Source organism: Myotis davidii, unplaced genomic scaffold (genome assembly GCF_000327345.1).
Source record: "Myotis davidii unplaced genomic scaffold, ASM32734v1 scaffold168, whole genome shotgun sequence".
Lineage (NCBI taxonomy): Eukaryota > Metazoa > Chordata > Mammalia > Chiroptera > Vespertilionidae > Myotis > Myotis davidii.
In genome coordinates this window covers 2,766,061-2,773,934 of record NW_006383016.1, presented here as the reverse complement: position 1 = coordinate 2,773,934, position 7,874 = coordinate 2,766,061, and positions in this window count along the sequence as shown.

Here is a 7,874-nt window from a genome sequence, read left to right as displayed (position 1 = left end):
TAGATCAAACTCAATTCTAATCTAAATCTCAACAAATCATTTTGTGGATAATGACAAACTGATTCTGAAGTTTAGATGGAGAGGCAAGACCAGAATAAGCAACACAATATTGAAGACGAATGGAATTGGAGGACGGACACTTCTCAACCTCAAGAATTACTATAAAGTTACAGTAATTAAGACAGTGTGGCATTGGCAATAAATAAATAGACAAATGGATCAGTGTAACAGAGTACAGAGCCCATAAATATAGTCAACAATATAATACACAAATATAGGCAACTCATCTTTGACAAAGTAACAAAGGCGATTAAACAGAGAAAGAAAAAATCTTTCCAACTAACAGTTGCAAAAAAAAAAAGAAGAATCTAAGAACTGACCTTATATCCTTCACAAAAATTAACTTTAAATGGATCATAGGCCTCAATATAAAATGCAAAACTATAAAACTTAGAAGATAACATGGGTGCGGGGGGAGGAATCCAGGTGATCTTCGTTTGGTTGTGAGCTTTAAGATTAAAAACAAAACAACCAAGCATAATCCCAGAAAAATAAACAAACCACCACTTCACTAAAGTTAAAAATGTCTGCTCTGTAAAAGATACTGTAAAGAGAATGCAAAGACAAGCCACAGACTGGGAGAGAAATCTTTGCAACACACATACCTGATAAAAGACTTGGATCAAAAATATTCAAGGAACTCTGAAAGCACAACAGTAAGAAGCTTACTGGTGGGTCTCAGATTTCTGCTGGACATCCCTGCCACCTGCTCTGCCTGGCACCCTTCTCTGGCTTCATGTTCTTGTGAGCACCCATTCTCACCTTTACCGGTTGTGCCGTGTGGGGAACGTGGGTAGCAGGACAGCCAATGGAAATCATCCTCCGGCCCACAGGTGCCAGCTGGCGACGCTGCGGTGGCCACACGATGGAGAAAGGGGGACCGGGCAGAAACGGGGAGGAGAGGAGGACCATATCCTGCTGGAAGATGCGAGGGCAGGAGGGATTGCACCCGCTGGTTCAGTTCAAATCAACTAACACACGCTGAGTGGCGCGGCTGTGTGCACACGGCCGGGTCTCAGCATTGCGCTGTGTCGGTGGTGTGTCTGTACTACGTATGTGTGTGTGCATGTGTGTGCGTGCACACATGAGCCTGCACAGGAAGAAGCATATAAATGTTTAAAAATAAAGACAGTGTTTCTGTCTTCAGGAGCGTCCTATCTAAATGAGAGGTTAAAAAGCCAACAAGTTTTATTTAGTTCAAACCATGGAATACGACAAGGCAGAAACAAATGAAGTGCAAAGACGAACTTTCAATGCTGGTGGAGGGTATTCAAGAAGGAGTCCTGGGGGAGGTGGAACCTGAGAGAGAACCTTAAATAACAGGAAGGAGCACAACATTCGTACCCTAACTCATTCAGTACAAATTTATTGAGTAGCTAAGTTTTATTTAGTTCAAACCATGGAATACGACAAGGCAGAAACAAATGAAGTGCAAAGACGAACTTTCAAATGCTGGTGGAGGGTATTCAAGAAGGAGTCCTGGGGGAGGTGGAACCTGAGAGAGAACCTTAAATAACAGGAAGGAGCACAACATTCGTACCCTAACTCATTCAGTACAAATTTATTGAGTAGCTACTATGTGTCAGGCACTGTGCTGGGCCCTGGGGAGGCCGTGGCAAAGAAAAGCAGACACCGCTCTTGGCTAGAGAGTGAAGAACATTTGAGACAAAAGAAACGGAAAGAACAAAGGTACAGAGACAAGAAAATGCCAATTAGAGCGTGGCCGTGACGTTGGGGAAGAAGCAGCAGCTGGGAAGGCAGTTGGAGGCACGGCTGGGAGGGTTCCAATGCCAGACTGTGAGCTTGAACTTCATCCAGGGACCATGTGGTCACAGAGGCCTGTCTGTAGAGATGCAGGGAAGTCACAGAGGGGGGTGCCTCGGGCAGAGCTGGGACTGAGCGTGCCTGATGGGGTAGCACCAGCAGAGAAAGGGTCAGAGAGGGGAGACCCAGGGGACAGAGCTAGAGCAGCAGCAACAGTCACAGAGCTCCTGCAGGAGGCTGGCGCCTGAGGGGCCTCGACAAGGGAAGCGACGAGTGAGAGGGTGGAGGTGGCCGCTGTCAGACACACGGGCCTGCCTTTTATAGGCTGTGGTAACTAGGCTGTCGCTTAACCTCTGAGTCTCCGTTTCTTCATCAGCAAAACCTACACCACCAGAGGAGTTTGGAGAAGTGAAAATAAACTGCATGGAGTTTAGGCACTGGATAAGCAGCAATTCTTGGACATGCATGGCGAAATAAGTAGGACATCCACTCATTTAACTTTTCTTGACTTATTTGCACAGGGCAGGTACTATCCCAGGCCCTGCAGACATACAGAGGAGCTTGCCCTCGCCTCTGGTGACTGGACTGAGTAGCTGAGGGGTCCGGCACGTCTTTACAAAGGTGGGGCGTTGCTGTTCCATGGGTGCTGAGTTTCAGTTGCAAGAGGAAGAGTTCTGAAGATGGATGTTGGTGATGGTCGTCGGGTAATCGTGTGAGTGTACAGAACACACAGCACTGCACAGTTCATGGTAAGATGGTCATGTTATCTTATAAATGTGTTTAACCACGATTAAAAATAAAATAATAAATAAGAGCAGATTTAAGAGGAGATAACTTTTTCGAAAAGAAAAAAAGCCTTTACAGTTTCAAGTCTTTGTGAATCGTGCAAAAAATGGGACAATTTAGAGCAGTGGTTCTCAACCTTCCTAATGCCGCGACCCTTTAGTACAGTTCCTCATGTTGTGGTGACCCCCAATTTCATTGTTACAAATTGAACATAATTAAAGCATAGTGATTAATCACAAAAACAATATGTAATTATATATGTGTTTTCCGATGGTCTTAGGCGACCCCTGTGAAAGGGTCGTTCAACCCCCAAAGGAGTCGCGACCCACAGGTTGAGAACCGCTGATCTACAGGGTCCCACTGGGGTAGATGGAGAGCTCAGTGGTTTGGACACTGTGTTGAAGGCGCCCTGCTTTGCCAGAGGGATGTGAAGCGGGAGGGGGAGAGAGGCTGGCAAGGAAGACACACACACCAGGTGGGCCGAGGGCACTGAGTGGGGTGACACGGAGGAGATGGATCTCAGAGAAAAGAGAGGGTGAGGGGGCAGGGGCTTTGCTGGTGACAGATAATGGGGATACCCAGGAAAGGTAAACAGGACAGTGGTCACAGGAAAGCCAGGCCTCCTGGGGGAGGTGGGTGAGAAGGGTGAGCATGAGGAAGAGGGAGGGGCCTTGGCCCCAGGCATCACCTGGGCCACATACCTGGTCATGTGCAGCCTGTCTGTCTTTGGCTCCACCACCCACAGGTCCCGGCTCCCACTGTGTTCACCTGTCTCCTCGCCTGGCTCTGACCTTCCTTCAAGCCACTGATCTCTGGAACCACCTGAATGGCGGTTGTTGGGGTTCATGTGTGGAAGAAAGGAAATGCTCCCCTGAGTATGTTTCCCAGCAGATTCAGTGAGTGCAGGCTTTGGAGCCAAATGGACCTGGTTTCGGATCCACTCTCTGCCACTTTCCACCCCATGACCTTGAGTGAGATGACTTTTCCTGGCTGGGCCTCAGTCTCCTCCTTTATGGCCCTGAGAAAAGAACTTCCGTCTCGCTTGACTGTTGGGAGGACCACAGGAGAAGATACGCTGAGCCCAGCCCACGGTGCGGGGTGGGTGGTAAGTGGGAGCGCTCCCTCCCCTCCTCTCTGTTTTCAATCTGTTTCCGTGCCGCATGCAATTAAAAGTTTACGATGTTCTAAACCGATTTTCCAATTTAGGAGCAATAAATTGTAAGTCGCTGCTATTTTCCTGAAATGACATTCTTTAGATTGGAGTCTGTTGGATTTCCTTTCCATCACATCACATGCTATTCACTGCAACTCTAATAAGACACCAGCGCATCTGAGATCACACCATGGCTCTGAAAGCCACCTACGGGAACAGTCCCACCCCAGACCTCCAACCACGCACTGTCCCCGTGGACTCAGAGGGGGGCCCTTGATAGCAAAAGTGTCAATGCCTCTGGGTTTAACACCACTGTGCTCACTGATTCCATTACCCTGGCCTTGTAGACCCTCCCACAGACCCTGAAACTGGGGGTGTTTGGGTTACATTGGGATGGGTGTACTAACACGCTTTGTGTGTACCCCGGCCTACCTGCCCATCTCTGAGCTGTCCTCTCTCTGAGCCCCTCTATGACCATCAGCCACCAGCCTCACCAAGGCCAATGGCACCATCCCCTTAACCTCAGGGCCCATCCTCAGAAAGGGAGAAAGCAGTGGATGGGAAGGCCTGTTTCCTTTAGACTGGCCCTGAGGAGCTGGCCCAGGGCTGGAGCCCACCAATCCACACTTCCCTCACTCTGAAAATTAGCTGCTGGGCAAAGTGTTATTATCGGGCAAAGCTTTCTATTCCGTGTAAATGCCGATTACTGCAGGGGAAGTAAACAATCCCCAAGCACCTGCTTAATTTAGATTCTTTTTCCAAATATTCACATTAAACCCGAGGAAGCCTGCTTTTCATAATGGACTTCTTCACACAGCCTTCCTCAAACCCTTCACCTGGAATCCCCCGTGCCCTCTTAGGCCCCCAGCAGCCTGCCTTTGAAGGTCAGAGGGAGCACGTTTAATCCTGTGAGCACCAGAGAAGTAAACACAAGCAGGCTGGAAGCAACCGAGCAGCTCAGCACACCAATCCCGAGAAGAAAGAGAGAAAGAGAAGCCCAGCTGGGCGAACTGGAAATATGCCCCCAGGGCACAAGGATGCAGGGACCTTCCCAGCCCATCCTGCAGTGTGTCTGCATGGGTGATATAATATGAAGTGATATGAAAAATAGCAAATAAAGTTTCAAACATTTAATAGAGAACTGAAATGCATAAATATGTCACAATATATATTTATATACTCTATACGAGGCCCTTATTACCATAAGAAATGTAAAACATTCACTGATAATAGCTCATTCTCAAAATGCAGCCCTTAAAAGTAAAATTTCCCCCCTGTGGGGTGTGTGCCCCATGTTGGAAACCCCTGCTCTACACCCAGCCGTCCCAGGGCTGGGCCAGGCCAAGGGCAAAGTCAAGTCAGAAATAGGAAATGGGTGCAGAGCAGATGAACTTGGAGGAGAGGAAACTCTGGGGTCTTATATAAAAATCTCATTTGGTGTTTTATATTTTTCTGATAAATACCCATATGGCAGTTCCATTTTTAATTTTTTGAGGAAACTCCATACTGCTTTCCATAACGGCTCTACCAGTCTACATTCCCACCAATAGTGCACAAGGATTCCCCTTTCTCCACATCCTCGCCAGCACTTGTTTGTTGATTTATTGATGATAGCCATTCTGACAACTGTGAGGTGATGTCTCATTGTGGTTTTAATTTGCATCTCTCAGATGATTAGTGACCATGACATCTTTGGATGTGTCTGTTGGCCACCTGTATGTCCTCTTTGGACAAGTGTCTATTCAGGCCTCTGCTCATTTTTCAGTTGGATTGGATGGGTTTCTTTTATTCAAAACGGTACATGTACCCCTATATTTGTTGCGGCGTTATTTACAGTGGACAAGGTATGGCAGCAACCCAAGTGTCCATCGCTAGACAAATGGGTAAAGAAGATGCGGCCCATAAATACAATGGAATAGTATTCATTACTCCTCACACAGAGAAAGACAAATACCATATGATTTCACTTATATGGGGAATATTAAAAACAAAACAAATGAACAAACAAAGCAGAAACAAATGTATTGATTCGGAGAACAGACTGATGGTCGCCAGACGGGAGAGGGGTGCGGGGGCTGGGTGAACAAGATGAAAGGTATTAAGAAGTACAAATTGCCAGTTATCAAGACCGTCACAGGATGTAAAGGACAGCATAGGGAATATACTCAATGATATTATAGCAACGATGTACGGTGTCAGATGGGTACTGGACTTCTTGGGGTGATCACTTCATAAGGTATTAAAAGTCTAATCACGACGTTGTACCTCTGAAACTAATACAATATTGTATGCCAACTGTAACTGAAAAACAAATTTAAATATATATATATAAAATCTCTACTGGGGAAAAAAGGCAAAAATGCAAGGAAGAGCACAGGTAGGCACTGCTGTGGGTTGGCCGATGTCCTGCAGGTTTCGGGGTCTCTGAATAGTCCGACAGGCAGGACCCCATGAAGGGCAGATGCAGGGCATGGTCGAAGGGGCCTGATGACTTTCCCTGAATGGAGGGGTCCTTTCCCGAGAGGGTGACAGGTGTCGACCGGGCCCCGTTTCCTGCTCAGAGCTGAGCCGGCTCAGGCGGCTGCAGCTTGGCTGGCCATGGGACGTTCTGGATGTCTGCCCGCCTGTCCCGCACAGGGTTGGTTCCCAGTCTGTGTGGACAGTTATGCAAAATTCTCCCTTGTTCTTGGCAAGAGCAAAGACATACTTCAGAGTGATCCCCTAAGAGGAGAAAGGGCTGGGGACCTGACGTTTTATTCAGAAACCAGGAGAATTTCCAGAGACTGAACTTAGTGAGGGAGCTGCGGAGGAGGCTGGCTGAAGTCGTGTGGTTGGATGGAAGAACTGGGACTCAGAGTCAGGTTGGACGGGGATCAAATCCTGGCATCACCCAGACGGGGGTGAGCTGAGGCACACCGTTCAACCTCTCCGGACCTCCGTTACCTCATCCGCACCAGCGAAGTATGAACACCTCTTCCCGTGAGAGGGAGCGCCTCCCAGACGCGCCTGCACACTGGCGCCAAAACACCTGGGGCTCTTTAAAAAACAGTGAGGTCCAGACATTCTCATTTCATGGGGCTGGGGCGTGGCCTGGGCAGTGAGAATTTTAAGGGCTCCCCCAGGTGATTCAAATGTGCAGCAAAGGTTGGGAGCCATTCGGTAGAAAGTATTAAGTGCTCAACAAATGTCTGTTCCCTCCAGGATCAGGTACATAATTTGTAGGGCCTCTTATTGGAAAATTTTTCATAATTTCAAAAGGACGACATCAGAGGGTTAAAGCAAGTTCAGGGCCCTTCTAAGCAGAAACCGACCCTCGCTCTCTCTCTCTCCCTCTCACATCGAGTGGAATGAGTCCCACGGTGGGTTATGAAGGAAAAGAAACCACACAATGGGCCACGGGGATGGAAACGAGGAGATCCAAGGCCTCTGGTGGGCCTGCTGCCAGCTGGGCGTGCAGCATCTTTCCCCAAGAGCCTGGGGTCCCGACAGAAGAAAGCTCTTGGGTTGTGAGGCTCTGAGGGTGGGTGCCAAGGGGCTTTCCACAAACGTAAATGCAGAGCTCATGCCCACCTCTCGGCCACCCCCCACCATTCAGCTCATGCACGTGCCCATTTGGCAGGTTCACACTGAGGGCTCAGTGGCTGCTGCTCCCTCACGGGAACCCAGAGCGTCTGGGCCCTGCTGGCTGGGAGCGAGAGCCTGGCCCTGGGCTGTCCATTGCAGAGTTAGAGGAAACCATTTGGGAAGAATTGGCTTTAGCCCTAACCCGTTTGGCTCAGTGGCCAGAGCGTCGGCCGGCGGACTGAAGGGTCCCAGGTTCGATTCCGGTCAAGGGCATGGACCTTGACCATGGGGTTGCGGGCACATCCCCAGTAGGGAGTGTGCAGGAGGCAGCTGATCGATGTTCCTCTCTCATCGATGCTTCTAACTATCTCTCTCCCTTCCTCTCTGTAAAAAAATCAATAAAATATATTTTTAAAAAACGAATTGGCTTTAAAAAAAGTCAGGGACAGATGAAAAATTTGGGGATTCTTCCTAGTTTCGAGATGGGAAGAGGAAAGTGCTTGGCTCTGAGGACACTCCGGGATTCTGCCCTCTGGGGTCAGCTTCA